Source organism: Ranitomeya variabilis, chromosome 4 (genome assembly GCF_051348905.1).
Source record: "Ranitomeya variabilis isolate aRanVar5 chromosome 4, aRanVar5.hap1, whole genome shotgun sequence".
NCBI lineage: Eukaryota > Metazoa > Chordata > Amphibia > Anura > Dendrobatidae > Ranitomeya > Ranitomeya variabilis.
In genome coordinates this window covers 187,918,046-187,933,202 of record NC_135235.1, presented here as the reverse complement: position 1 = coordinate 187,933,202, position 15,157 = coordinate 187,918,046, and the positions used below count along the sequence as shown (strand labels likewise).

General features: G+C 42.3%; 1 protein-coding gene across 1 annotated transcript in view; it reads left to right on the top strand.

Annotated features, from left to right (window-relative positions):
• CACNG8 (calcium voltage-gated channel auxiliary subunit gamma 8) overlaps window positions 1-15,157 on the top strand; it is a 175,084-nt gene that overhangs the window by 82,178 nt on the left and 77,749 nt on the right. The window lies entirely within an intron of this gene.

The window sequence follows — 15,157 nt, the reverse complement described above, 5'->3', positions numbered from 1 at the left end:
GACTGTGCTCCATTAATAACCACCCTTTGATTCCTATCCCTGAGCCAGCTCTTAACCCACTTACACATATTTTCCCCTATCCCCATTTTTCTCAATTTATGTATCAACCTTTTGTATGGCACCGTATCAAAAGCTTTTGAAAAGTCCATATAAACTACGTCCACTGGGTTCCCTTGGTCCAGTCTGGAACTTACTTCTTCATAGAAATTGATCAGATTAGTCTGACAGGAACGGTCCCTAGTAAACCCATGTTGATATTGGGTCATGAGGTTATTCCTCTTCAGATACTCCAGCATAGCATCCCTTAGAATACCCTCCAGGATTTTACTCACAGTAGAGGTTAAACTTACTGGCCTATAATTTCCGAGTTCAGTTTTTGTCCCCTTTTTGAATATTAGCACCAAATTTGCTATACTCCAGTCCTGTGGTACAGACCCTGTTATTATGGGGTCTTTAAAGATTAAAAATAATGGTCTATCAATGACTGTACTTTATTCCTGCAGTACTCGGGGGTGTATCCCATCCGAACCCAGAGATTTGTCAATTTTAGTGATTTTTAGACAACGCCGCACTTCCTGCTGGGTTAAGCAGGCGACATTTAATGGGGAATTTTTGTTATTACTGATCATATTGTCTGCCATGGAATTTTCTTGTGTAAATACTGATGAAAAAAGTCATTTAGTATATTGGCTTTTTCCTCATCCTCATCCACCATTTCGCCCAGACTATTTTTAAGGGGGCCAACACTATCATTTTTTAGTTTCTTACTATTTACGTAAAGAATATTCAAGATATACTATATCTACACCATTTCCCTGATCCACCCAGTCAGTGATTCCATCTTAAAAGGAAATTAAATTAGTCTGGCATGACTTGCTTTCTACAAACCCATGCTGGCTCCGGTGAATTACCGTATTCTTATCCAAGTACTTACATACAGTGGCGACCAAAAGTTTAGCATTTTTTTTTTTTAATTGTGATTACTTCTCTCTGGTTGTTGTGATGCCATTTTCCTTGTGATGAATTGAAAGTACACAAAGTTGTCATCCTGCAAGACCTTATTTTTAACCAAAATGCTTAAGAATATAGGTATGGTAATTTAATTAAATAACATTGATGCAAAAGTTTTGCATATGCTATTTATTGATCACAACATAGATAGAAATTCATTGCTTCCAATGCCAAAACTTAGTATTTTGTAGCATAACCTCTTGCTTCAATTGCTGCACCACAATGGGGCATTGAAGCCTCCAGGGTATTCAGGACATCCTGAGGGATCTTGCTCCATTCCATTTGCAAGTCTGCAAACAATTCATCTTTATTGCTATGGGTACAGGCCCAACTCATCACCCTAACTCATCCCAAAGGGTTAAAATCAGGTGATTTGCATGGCCAATGCAACAGGCAAACATTTTTCTCTGCTAATCATGTTTTTACTAAATTTGATGTGTGCTAAGGATCATTATCTTCCTGGAATTTTCAGCCCCTGCCTACTTTCGCTTTACCATGTGGCAGTATTACAATCTCCAGTATATAATTGTATATGGTAGCATTTATAGTTCCATCAATTCTATGCAGAAGGCCAGTGGCAGATGCAGAAAAGCAGCACCAAACCATGACATTGGCACTAGGGTTGAGCGACTTTTATTTTTAAAGGATCGGGTCGGGTTTCACGAAACCCGACTTTCTCAAAAGTCGGGTCGAGTGAAATTGGCCGATCCTATAAAAAAGTCGGGGTCGGGGTCGGCCGAAACACGAAACCCAATGCAGTGCAATGGGATACTATGGTTCCCAGGGTCTGAAGGAGAGGAAACTCTCCTTCAGGCCCTGGGATCCATATTAATGTGTAAAATAAAGAATCAAAATAAAAAATATTGATATACTCACCCTCAGACGCGCCCTGGTACTAACCGGCAGGCTTCCTTCCTAAGAATGAGCGCGTGAATTACATGCGGTGACGTCGTGGCTTGTGATTGGTCGCGAGTGGTCACATGGACAAGCCACGACGTCATCTAAGGTCGTTCACGCGCTCATTCTTAGGAAGGAAGGCTGCCGGAAAGAAGCAGGGCGCGTCCGAGGGTGAGTATATTCCTATTATACTTTGCCAAAAGTCGGCGACTTCTGAAAATGGCCGACCCGTTTCGCTCAACCCTAATTGGCACCACCAGGTTTCATTGTAGGTTTTTGGTACCTTATATTATTATGTTTTCCAATTGGGCAGTACATGCAGTATAGAGCTTACCATCACTACCAAACAGATTGCCCTTGGAGTTATCTGGCCACAACACCTTAGATTAATCTGTCTCTTTCCATTGGCTGTGTTCTTTGGCAAACTCAAGTCAGACCTTCCAGTTCTTTGCAGAAATCAAAGGCTTCTTGACTGGAACTTGTGCATTCAACCCTACTGCTCTTAGCTGTCACACCACAGTTTAGTGACTCACTTTGCCCCCATATTCTTGATTCATTTTATGCAAAATCTGTACAGCACTTTTTTGGACATCAGATACTGACTTTTTCTTAATAATGTGTTCCTCTTTGGAGGAAGTTTTCTGTGGTCGTCCACTTCTAGGTTTGTCAGCTATTACATAACCTTCTTTTTCTTTCTCTATTATATGTGACACTTGACTCTGAGAGCAGTTGGATTTTATAGCTACCTCTTTGGGGCTTTTGCCTGACTTCACTCTAAGAATAAAAGTTTACTGACATCTGGTGATAAATTTGGCTTTGTCACACACAAAAAATATTTTTAGCCAAAATTAAAATCCCTCTAACAAAATATGCAAAATATTTGGCCCAGCAAATGTTGAAAACTAACACATAAAGGGATAAAACAATGTCAAACATAATTTTCATCCTTGTAGCCGACAACCATTTACTTCCGGTGTACTAAAATCTCTAGGAAAATGGCATCACAACAACCAGACAGAATCAATCACACTTTAAAAAAAAATTCTAAACTTTTGGTCGCCACTGTACATACTGTTTAATAATTTGTTCAAATATCTTTCCCGATATAGACTTAAGACTCACTGGCCTGTAATTTTCTGGCTCCATCTTCTTGCTGTTTTTGAAAATAGGGACAACATTTGCCCTTCTCCAATCTTCTGGGACTTCTCCTGTTGTCCTGGATTTTTCAAAGATTCTGGCTTGTTGTCCTACAATTTCCTCTGCTAACTCTTTCAGTAGCCTAGGATGTAATTCCTCTTCAACAGGAGATTGAAATTCATTTAAATTATCTAAGTGTTCCCTCACCATCTCTCTGTTTATAGATAGTGTGGATTCTTTTATTCCTTCTATGGCACTGTGAAGATCAGTTAATGTTACAATTGATTTCTTAAAAAATACAAATGCAAAATAGGAATTTAAAGGTTTGGCATTCTCCACATCATTTTTTACCCCTTCACCCTTTTCATCCTGTAAAAATCCCATAGCATCTTTGACTTTTCTTTTGATTTTAACATACCCCCAAAAACCTTTTTTATTGCTTTTGGTCCTCCTTGCAAGCCTCACTTCATTACTGGCTTTAGCTCTTTTAGCGTTTGCCCTGTATTCCTTGCAAACAGTATTATATTCTTCTATAGATATGTCCCCCTCTTTCCATTTGATACAAATTTCTTTTTTTTTCCTTTTTAACAAGTGATTAAGCTTCGTGTTCATCCACCCCAGTCTCTTTAAATGCTTCCAATTCTTCCTTCTTTTCAGAATTGTTACCAATTGTACAGTGAGGATTTCATTTAGCAAAATATCTCAACATTATTGGACATTTCTCTTGTTTAGTACATCCAGCCATTGGACCTTTCCTACCCTGTTTCTGAGTCCATTAAAATCTGCCTTTTGAAGTGCAAGTTTAAAGTCTGGAGGGTTGGAGAAATGCTAGAGGGCCCTCAAGCTACAATGTAAACCGAGTCACTTACAGCCCAGACACCTGGGAATTGGGCTCCGGGAAGTAGGTGGAAGCAGTACCCCCAGCCTCTGGAGCAAAAAAAGCAGATACCTGAGGAGGATTGTTATGATCTGGTGGCCTAAGAGCAGCATGTAAAGTACTCTGGAGAAGGTGGTACCTGTACTGACCGCAGACCCTGAACCTAACACCGCAACTAGAAGTAGCCGTGGAATGTACCTAGCGCTCCCTAGACATCTCGACACAGCCGGAGGACTAATTACCCCTAGAGATAGAAAAGGGAAAACTATCTTGCCTCAGAGAAAATCCCCAAAGAACAGGCAGCCCCCCACAAATATTGACTGTGAGAGGAGAGGGAAAAAACATACACAGACTGAAATGAGAATTTAGCAAAGGAGGCCTTTTCTAGCTAAATAGAAAGGACAGGACAGAGTACTATGTGGTCAGTATTAAAACACTAGAAAATATCCACCACAGAAAATACAAAAACTCCACAGCTAACTAAAGACAAGGAGGGTATATCTGCATCTCCAGAGATACCAGCTTGGCTAAACAAATCCTTATGCAGACCAAGCTGGACAAGACAAAACATGGAAAATAACTGAACAATAAGACCACAGCATGTGGACAGCAAAATCAAGGCCAGAACTTATCTTTGTTGAAAAGAACTGCAAAGCAGAAGAGACCAGGCAGGGATGTGAATCCTCCAGGAACAATGGACAACTGGCATTGACTAAAGGGTGAAGCAAGACTAAATAGCCCTGTCCAAATTGCAAAAAGTGAAAACACCTGATAAATGCTGTGATTCAGAGACAGCAGCGCTACCACTTACAACCACCGGAGGGAGCCCAAGAGCAGAATTCACAACAGAGGATTACTCCATTACCCTCCTTATAATTTTTTCCTGGCTTTGCACTTTCTGTAAAGCACTTATGAGTATAGGAGTATCTGCTACAGAAGTAGAACTTTGGTTGTTCAAAGATTGACTTTTACCATCAAGATTATTTTTATAAATTTTTTTACAATACAGATATTTTTCCGCATAATTTTCTTTTACTTGCCAATCTTTTCAGTAAAAGATGTTTCACTTCTTGCAAACTGTAGAATTAAAAAAATAAAGCAGTGGAGAAAAAAGGTGGGTTAGTTGTCACATATACTGCAGAACTTGAACTTGTAAAATAAATTATTGGTTTGAAATAAAAAAAAAAAAAAAATTGTCCTGCTATCGGTGTACAAATTTGGTGACGGGGTACTCAGTCCCCAGTCACACTATTTCTCCTTCTATGGTGTCCCCAACTTCTAAAAGCACGTGTCTAAGAGCAGCACTGTGTGGTTCTCTGAGACTTTGAAGACTCCACAAAGATGTTGAGCGGCAATACTGCCATCATCAGCACAACGATCCTGCTTCAGTGTTTACTTAAACAGTCGCTGCTGACAATTAAACATGAAGCTTTGCATGTGGACCAGGTGAAGTTGGAGGAAGATGTGAGACAGGGAAATACTACCCAGTCCAGCTTTGTCTCATCTGCTCAGCATAGATTAGGTAACAATGAGGAGATGGAGGTAAGGAAGAGGAGGAGAGACAGGAGCTAGTTGCAAAAATTGGCTTGCTTCAGGTGTAGATATTTTTTGTTCAAAAATTGACTGTCACATATACACTTGATTTGTGTGAAGTTTTGTTGGTTTGAAATAACAAAATGATCTGATACAGATGTAGAACTTGGTTGTTCAAAAATTGACTTTTAGCCTAAAGATTCTTTTTTATTATTTTTTTTAACAATACAGATATTTGCTGCATAATTTTCTTTTACTTACGAATCTTTTCAGTTAAAGATGTTTCATTTCTTGCAAACTGTAGAATTAAAAAAATAAAGCAGTGGAGAAAAAAGGTGGGTTAGTTGTCATATACACTGTAGAACTTGAACTTTTATATAAAATTTCATTGGTTTGAAATAAAAAACAAAAATTGTCCTGCTACAAGTGTACAAATTTGGTGACGGGGTACTCAGTCCTCAGTCACACTATTTCTCCTATTGTGGCATCCCCGCCTTCTACCAGCACATGTCCAAGAGCAGCACTGTGTGGTTCTCCGAGACTTTGAAGACTCCATAAAGATGGTGAGCAGTGATATTGTCATCATCAGCACAATGATCCCGCTTCTGTGCTTACTTAAACTGTTGCCGCTGACAATGAAACATGAATCTTTGCAAGCAGACCAGGTGGAGTTGGAGGAAGACGTGAGACAGGGAGAAACTACCCAGCTCAGCTTCATCTCATCTGCTCAGAGCAGATTAGGCAAAAATGAGGAGATGGAGGCTGAGGAAAAGGAGGAGGAACAGAAGCTGGTTGGCAGCACAAAAGAGGCTAGAACCCACACAAGTTTTATCCCGTCTCTCCTACATGGACAGGCTGAGGAGGAGAATGAGGGGACGAGATGATGAAGAGGAGGAAATGGAGAGTTTTCATCATGGTGGAAACAGGGAAGTGTTGGCTGTAGGAACCTTGACACATATGGAAGACTTTATGCCCCACTGTCTTTCCCATGACCCTCACATTCATCTCTGGCAAAAAAAGAGTACTTGTTTTTCACAGAGCTAGACCAACGCTACATGGAGAACTTGCATCTCTTCTTCCTGAGGCTAAAATGGTGCTTTACAAGGAGGCCATTGTGGAAAATATGTTAAAAAAATTCCCATCAGGCAATGCTAGTGGTGGGGGAAAAGCTTCATTGCCCAACCAAGGAGAAGAGGCAAAGGAGACACACAACAGCGTAGGGGTACTGTGTCCAAAGCCTGGGCAAATTTCAATACAACATCCCATTGTAAAGTCCCTGATGGCTGGCAATTTTTAACAAGGTGAGAAATGTTTTTAAAGATGGTCAAGCAATACCTGTTAAGAAAAAAAACCAGCATATTACCTAATTCCTTTGCGACCTTCAGCTATTGGGTCTCAAAGCTGGACACTTGACATGAGCTGTCCCTCTATGCCTTGGAGGTGACGTGCTAACCTGCCACAAAACTCTTGTCTATACAGGTTTTTAGTGCCACCTGGGGAGGTCATAACAGACAGACACTTCCGCCTGTCAACAGAAAGTGCTGAAAGGCTCACTCTGATAACAATGGACTGAGCCTGAATAAGACTCAACTTTTCCACAACACCAGATGACAGAAGCTCGTAGTATTTTTATTATTCAATATTTGAATGAGGCTCGCCAGTTGTTGCCTTCTATGGTTTAAGGTTGACTGGATGAACCTACAGTGCTGTGCAAATTAATTGGGACAAAGCAAAAAAAACGCATATTTTTGAATATTTAATAATAAAATGTTATAATGCACTGTTGCATACTAATTCTGAATTACCTTTTTCCACTCGCTAATTGACCAAGATTTATTTATTATTAGTGTTGAGCAATACCGTCCGATATTCAAAAGTATCGGTATCGGATTGAATCGGCCGATATCCAAAAAATATCGGATATCGCCGATACCGATACCCGATACCAATACAAGTCAATGGGACACAAGTATCGGAAGCTATCCTGGATGGTTCCCAGGGTCTGAAGGAGAGGAAACTCTCCTTCAGGCCCTGGGATCCATATTCATGTAAAAAATAAAGAATAAAAATAAAAAATATGGATATACTCACCCCTCCGTCGGACCCTGGCTCTCACCGGTGCAAGCGTCTGCCTCCGTTCCTAAGAATGCAGTGAGTGAAGGACCTTCGATGACGTCGCAGTCACATGAGCAGTCACGTGACCAATCACAAGACCGCGACGTCATCGCAGGTCCTACACTCAATGCATTCTTAGGAACGGAGGCTGCCGGGTGCACCGCTGAGGTCCAGGGGCCGTCGGAGGGGTGAGTATATCCATATTTTTTATTTTTATTCTTTATTTTTTACATGAATATGGATCCCAGGGCCTGAAGGAGAGTCTCCTCTCCTCCAGACTCTGGGAACCATACGCACCGCACACGCCTGGGAACTTATAGGAACTTCCGATTCCGATTTCCGATATCACAAAAATATCGGAACTCGGTATCGGAATTCCAATACAGCGAATATCGGCCGATACCCGATATTTGCAGTATCGGAATGCTGAAGACTATTTATTATATATTAAAACTGGTTTGCATCACTGACTGGTAACCGACTTATGATTTTACTTAAAAAATGCTTTGTCCCAATTAATTTGCACGGCACTGTACTTATAATTTTTTCCATAATGAGTGTAGAAATATCACATCTACACTTTCTTAATTTTTTTATGAGTCACTTCAGTTAGTGCCTTTGAGGGTGTATGGACGACCCTGCTTATAATTATTGGCAGGCTTTGCACTGTGTGCTGAGCTTTTATGAGTGTAGTAGTAAGACAACTACACTTTGCTTACAATATTTGAATGAGACACTACAGTTGGTGCCTTCAAGGGTGTGTGGATGACCCTGCTTGTAATTTTTGGCAGGATTGCAATTAGTGCATAGCCTTTATGCGTCTAGGAGTCCCACTACTTTACAATTTGAACAGTATGTGTATGATGCCCTCCTTTATGTTTAATACAGGGTGTATCTGTGTCCCTAATTTTTAGCACTACTTGTTTCGTTCATAAATTACACTGAAATTTCCAATTGTTTAATAAAAAAATAAATTTTTGTTTACTTAAATTATATATATTTTTAAATCCTTTTCAAATTTTACCATATACAAGTCATTATACATGAAAAAATGTTGCACTGTATACACTGTACACAGGGCCGTATTTAAAGTTTCTGCTGCCCTAGGCACTTTTAGTGCTGCCTCCCCCATTGGTGATTATGACACTATCCGTAGTGACTTTGGCAAAAATCGCTGATGTGAAAGTGGCCTTTTGCAGCAGATCCGGCAGTTTTTCTGCATCTGTCGCATAACGGATCACTTACGGGACCTACGTTCAGCCTCATTCATTCCCTATGGGACTTGCGGACATGTGCGGCACTTGCCGCGATTCGGCAAATGCGGTACTTGCAGCAAAGAAAAAAACACTGCTAGCAGTGTATTTCGTCTCACCGCAAGTACAAAACCTCAAGTGGCGCACATGTCCGCAAGTAGCCATCACTACCTGTCCCTGCACCTTGCTAGCTCATCCCTAACCATCCCTCCCTGACCTAAAACTACACTATAAAGCTTTAGAAAAACAATTTATTAACTGACATATTCCTCTGATAATGAGGGCTCCAGGCTACGGCGTAGACGGGCAGTCTCTGTGTCTCCATTCTCTCTCTGTGCACACCCTCAGTCCCTGCCTCACTGCCTGTGCTGCACTCTGCACAGACATCCCTCCACCGAACCAGGTAATCACCGCTCGCAGTAACATACCAGCACAGGTGTATCTAGAGTTTCTGGCACCAGGGACAAGAATTCATTTTGGTGCCCCCCCTCCCCGCCAAGTACATATGCGATTTGCACAATAATGTTTCCTCATACATGCTCCCATTCCCCCATACTGTTTCCTCATACATGCCCCCCATTCCCCAGTACTGTTTCCTGATACATGTCCCCCATTCCCCACTACTGTTTCCTCATACATGCCCCCATTCCCCATACTGTATCCTCATACATGCCCCCATTCCCCCGTATTGTTTCCTCATGCATGCCCCCATTCTCCCATACTGTTTCCTCATACATGCCCCATTCCCCTGTACTTTTTCCCCATCTCCCCCTTTGCTCTTCATTTTGTGTCCTCAAATCTCCCCCTCACATTAAATCCCTCCATCCCCACTCCAATTGTCCCCACACATAATAAATCCCCCATCTCCACTCCAATTCTCCCCACATATAATAAATAACCCCATCTCCACTCAAATTGTCCCCCCGTGCACTTAATATTCAGTGTCTTCTGCTCCACTGGAGCACTTACCACCAGTGTTCACCTCTGCAGCATAAGTGAGTGACATCAGCAGCGTGATCACAAGATCTGATCATGCTGCCCACGTCGCTCTGACCCGGCAGTCAGAGCCTCAATTGTTCTCACTTCTGTAAGATGCGAGTAAAATTGATCCCTGGGCAGAGGCGGACACTGACAGCTTGGGGCCCCTGTGCAAGAAATGTTTCTGAGCCCTCCTCCTTTTATAGCAACAAAGCTGTATATACAGTATATATATATATATATATATATATATATATATATATATATAGCCACACACACATACATGTGTATATATCACATACCGTATGTACTCGAGCATAAGCCGACCAGAGTATAAGCCGAGGCACCTAATTTTGCCACAAAAACTAGGCAAGCTTATCGACTTGAGTATAAGCTGGGTATGCATTGTCCCCTCATCCCTATCCTGGTATGTGTGGTTCCCCTCATCCTGTCCTGCTCTGTGTGGCTCCCCCTGTTGTATGCATGGCTCCCTCAGTCCCAACTTGTATGTATGGCTCCCCCATCCTCCCATCCTTTATGCATGGCTCGGCTCCCCCCTCCCATCTTGTGTGCATGGCTTCCCCATCCTTCCATCCTGTATGCATGGCTCGGCTCCCCCGTCCTCCCATCCTGTATGCATGGCTCCCCCATCCTCCCATCCTGCATGCATGGCTCCCCCATCCTCTCATATTGTATGCATGGCTCCCCCATCCTCCCATCTTGTATGCATGGCTCCCCCATCCTCCCATCCTGTATGCATGGCTCCCCATCCTCCTATCCTCTATGCATGGCTCCTCCATCCTCCCATCCTGTATGCATGGCTCCCCCATCCTCCCACCATGTATGCATGGCTCCCCCATCCTCCCATCCTGCATGCATGGCTCCCCCATCCTCTCATATTGTATGCATGGCTCCCCCATCCTCCCATCTTGTATGCATGGCTCCCCCATCCTCCCATCCTGTATGCATGGCTCCCCATCCTCCTATCCTCTATGCATGGCTCCTCCATCCTCCCATCCTGTATGCATGGCTCCCCCATCCTCCCACCATGTATGCATGGCTCCCCCATCCTCCCACCCTGTATGCATGGCTCCCCCATCCTCCCACCCTGTATGCATGGCTCCCCCATCCTCCCACCCTGTATGCATGGCTCCCCCATCCTCCTACCCTGTTTGCATGGCTCCCCATCCTCCCACCCTATATGCATGGCTCCCCCATCCTCCCACCCTGTATGCATGGCTCCCCCATCCTCCCTCCCTGTATACATGGCTCCCCCATCCTCCCATCCTGTAGGCATGGCTCCTCCATCCTCCCCCCGTCATCCCCGTCATACTCACCTTTCTCAAACCGCGTGGCACTGAACTTCCCTCCATCTCTGTCCCGCCACAGCTTCTTCCTGTACAAGTGGTCACGTGGTACCGCTCATTAAGGTCATGAATATGCATCCATATTCATCACCTTAATGAGCGGTACCACGTGACCGCTGAGGACAGTACAAGCTGCCAGTTCTGAGACGGAGTTGCAGGCACCGCTGGAGGAGGGTGAGTATGACATCTTCAAGGAGGTGGGGAGGGGAGGAGGGAGGTAGGTAGCTGGGGGGCGGGCGGTTGACCCCGGACTTTATATATAAAAAAAAAAAAACCAACTTGCTCAAGTGCGCCCCTCGCATCCCGGCGCCCTAGGCATGTGCCCTCAAGTGCCTAGGGGCAAATATGGCCCTGACTCGTAATACTTTATATCACATTATATGAGACACACGTTACTTCACATATAAAAGTGCACAATATTCACATACTGTGTCTGTTGTCTTCAGGGACAGGAACAGGGTAAGACAATCCACATCCCTACAGTGAATCAGTGGTTATCATTGACTACAAAAAGTCAGAAAACTCAGCATAGGATTGCTACAGAAGGAAGCAATGTGGTGTTATCCGGTCAAGATTATAGTCTTTAATTATTGCAACCATTAGGTGGAGCAAGGCTGCTATCGTTGTCAAAGGAAGCCAGATGTTGGTACACAGGAGAGTTTTGGAGGGTTAGCAGGTTGCGTAGTCAGTAGGGAAGCCAGTGGTGGGTACACAGGAGACAACAGTATGGTGTGGAGGAAGAGCAGGAGAGGAAGTGGAAGAGAAGGAATAGGGGGAGGAGGAGGAGTAGCAGCTGCAGGTAAGAGCCCTAGGCTACTGGCTAAGAAGTCAATAATCTCACTAGGAAGAGTGCCAGGACAGGTATATATAGGGTCTTCAATCAGGAAATTTTAAGATTAAGTCAATCAGGAACAAAACAGGGTGGAGCCATCCAGAAACAACATAGGCACTGGTATCTGATTTAGCAAGGAGCTAGCCATAGAGCTGAATAGCTGACAGGGAAGAGCTGCTGCCTGGTGCACAGGAATTAACAGGTTTGAGTTCTGACACAGTGATTTTTCAAACATGCTCAAAAAACTGATTTTTACCATTATCTGTCAGTGGCATCTCCTCACGGACTGTGCAGTATGGACTACACTGTAGAAAATTTTACTACTTGGATTATTTTGTATATGCTCGACTACTTGTTCATCTTCATGGTGGATCTACACTAATTAGACAAAAATAAGAAACTGTTTCTGTACATCTTGTTTCCTTGCATTATTTATAATGATTTTCAAAATACTCAATTAGCTCTCCGATATGGGCTATTGGGCGTAGCCCTCAGATACGGGACGGCAGCTCACCATAATGGCAAGCAAACTGTGAAGGGCCTTAGTCCTAAAACCATCACACAACCACATTTCTGATATATCTCCAATGTGTAAAGACTAAAGATAGTAAAATAAAATAAAAGTGCATATTTTCTTTCAACCGATTGGAAAATTCTTCGAAACACTTTCTGCATATTGATTTTCCTGATTACCTAATCATATAATAAGAGGCTTTGCTTCCTTATGTAATAAATTGATTCACAAATGTAAAACTTTAAATTCAAGCCACTATTAATTGTCTGCAGAAACAAGCTCAAAATCCCATTGAAAGATAAGTTACGCTGTTTCACTTTATTGAAAATCCAATGTACCTTGCTAATTAGTGCTGCTCTATAAAGTAGTAACTTGGATGTAAAATGCAACCAGTGACAGTTTCTTGATCTATTTGTTCTTCTTGTCTAAGCAGAATTATTTCCATTGTTTTACAGCGGTCAGATACATCATCAGTAAACTGCTTAGTGTATGCACTCACAGATGTTTTTTATTCTTTACTGGGCTTCCATTTCACTAGTAAGACTCATTTATAATTATATTTATAAAGATATGTGCCAACGCTTTTGTCTTCATTACAGCCTGCATTATACTGGTTACTTAGTTTTCCTTTTTACAATAATCTGCTTTGAAATTTAACCCCTGGCTCTTGAAATTTTTCCACATTCGGTCTTAGAAGTTAGATACACTTTCTGTTTTTTAAGATCCAAACGCATACAGTGATATTGAGATCTAGGTTCTGAGGTGTCCAACCATTTGACCTAAGTGAGACACTTCACTGACATCACCTGTATATCTAGAAGTATTGGGTAATTTAAATTCCATTGGATAATCCTTTTGTTCTCGCCCTATCTAAGCCACTGACAGAGGTGTGTATCAGTATTTTACTCCGATCTCCCCATAGAGAACACATGAAAAATTGTCCTAGATGATCATATTCATATCACTAGGGCAGCCAGGAGAATTAACTGTCGGCAAAATGTTTGCAAATGCATGTATATGGGCACCATTAGGGTAGGTTCATGTGACCGATTTCTCTACATCCTTGAAAAACCGACATATGATTCTGATCAGAGTGGCATCAGTTTTTTAGTAGAGATTAAAAAAAGCTTCTCTACATTGTCCTTTCTGTCAGTCCATGAAAATCTGTAATCGCTTAGATGTCATCCATGTTTTTTCATAGACCTCTAGACTTGTAATGTTGAATTTGACCCCACCCTTCAGATCAAAATCGTACATTTCATGGATTTTTCTGTGGACTACTCGGTCCGGGGAAAAAGATTGGACATGTGCACAACCCCTTAGAATATCATAGGTACGTGAAAACCACGGATAGCAGTCATATGAGAAAATTGGCTGTGTGCACGAGCCCTAAGTGTCAGACTAATATGAGGTTTGGCAGTTAAAACTGCATAATTTATATACCTATTTTTCAGATTATAAGATGCACTTTTATGATCTCCAAAATTAAGGGGAAAATGGGGGTGCGTCTTATAAACTGAACACTGTTCTTACCGAGGGGTCAATGCTGTGGGCCTTGAGCTGGGAGTGTTGTGGTGGTGGTGTGGTGGTCCTGAAGTGTGGTGGTAATATGGCGGAGAGCGTTGGTGGTATGGTGGCGAGTGGTAGCCCTGTGGCGGCATATAGCGGCTTCCATTCTTCTTCCGGGGTCCGGCGTCCGGTTTCTAACTCTGCACAGGTGCAGATGAAGGAAAGCTGGCATCTCCATCCACACCTGCCTCTACATGCTGGCTCTAGGAAAATGGCCATGGATGCATTTGCATTTGCTACTAGGCGAGTTATTGGGCACTTCCCAGTGAATGTATAGTATATACACATCCGATTGCAGTACATGGGTATGTATATATACTTTGGTAAGGTCACTGCTAAGCCCCGCAGTAAACAAAAGCTTGCTGCCATCACCAGTCATTTATTACAGGCTGTTTGAACGTTCGTTAGTCTTAACATTTGGCCTCACGAGGCTTCAGGGGTGCAATTTATAGAGCAAGAAGAGCAAAGCTATTATTTTTTATATATTTAATCCAACAATTATGCAGTGTTTATAACGATATACAAGAAATTTTACAATGAGACAGGTCAATACAGTATATACAATCACAAATAATAAAATGGATAAACAAAAGAAAATTACTTGACCTGTTGTCAAAGGAATGGCTTTCTCCGATTGGGAAATGATGCAATCTCATGGCCAGTTGTATCTCCCAATTCGGAGCAATGGTTCAAAGTCAGTAACTGCTTTTGCGAAGTACGATTTAATCCCCTTATGACGTCCGATGGGGTCCATAAAAATGAGATGCGGCTCAAGTACCAAAAATTAAGAGATCCCAGATCATAAGAATATATGCCAACCTGGAGGTCCCAGGTGGGATATCTTAATTAAATATGACTGATCATGATTTTAGATTTCCATAGATATATGACATGGCATACACAACTTTATCCATCTGGCCATTTTTAATTCTGGGTTGATGCGCAGACCACAAAGCAAAGCCTGTGTTGCTTTAAAGCCTCGAAGACTTTTTTACCCAGGAGAGTAAAGTTCCACATCACAGCCTGTTGTTTCATACTTGAACATACTCCATGTTTGCTCTCCATCAGGTAACC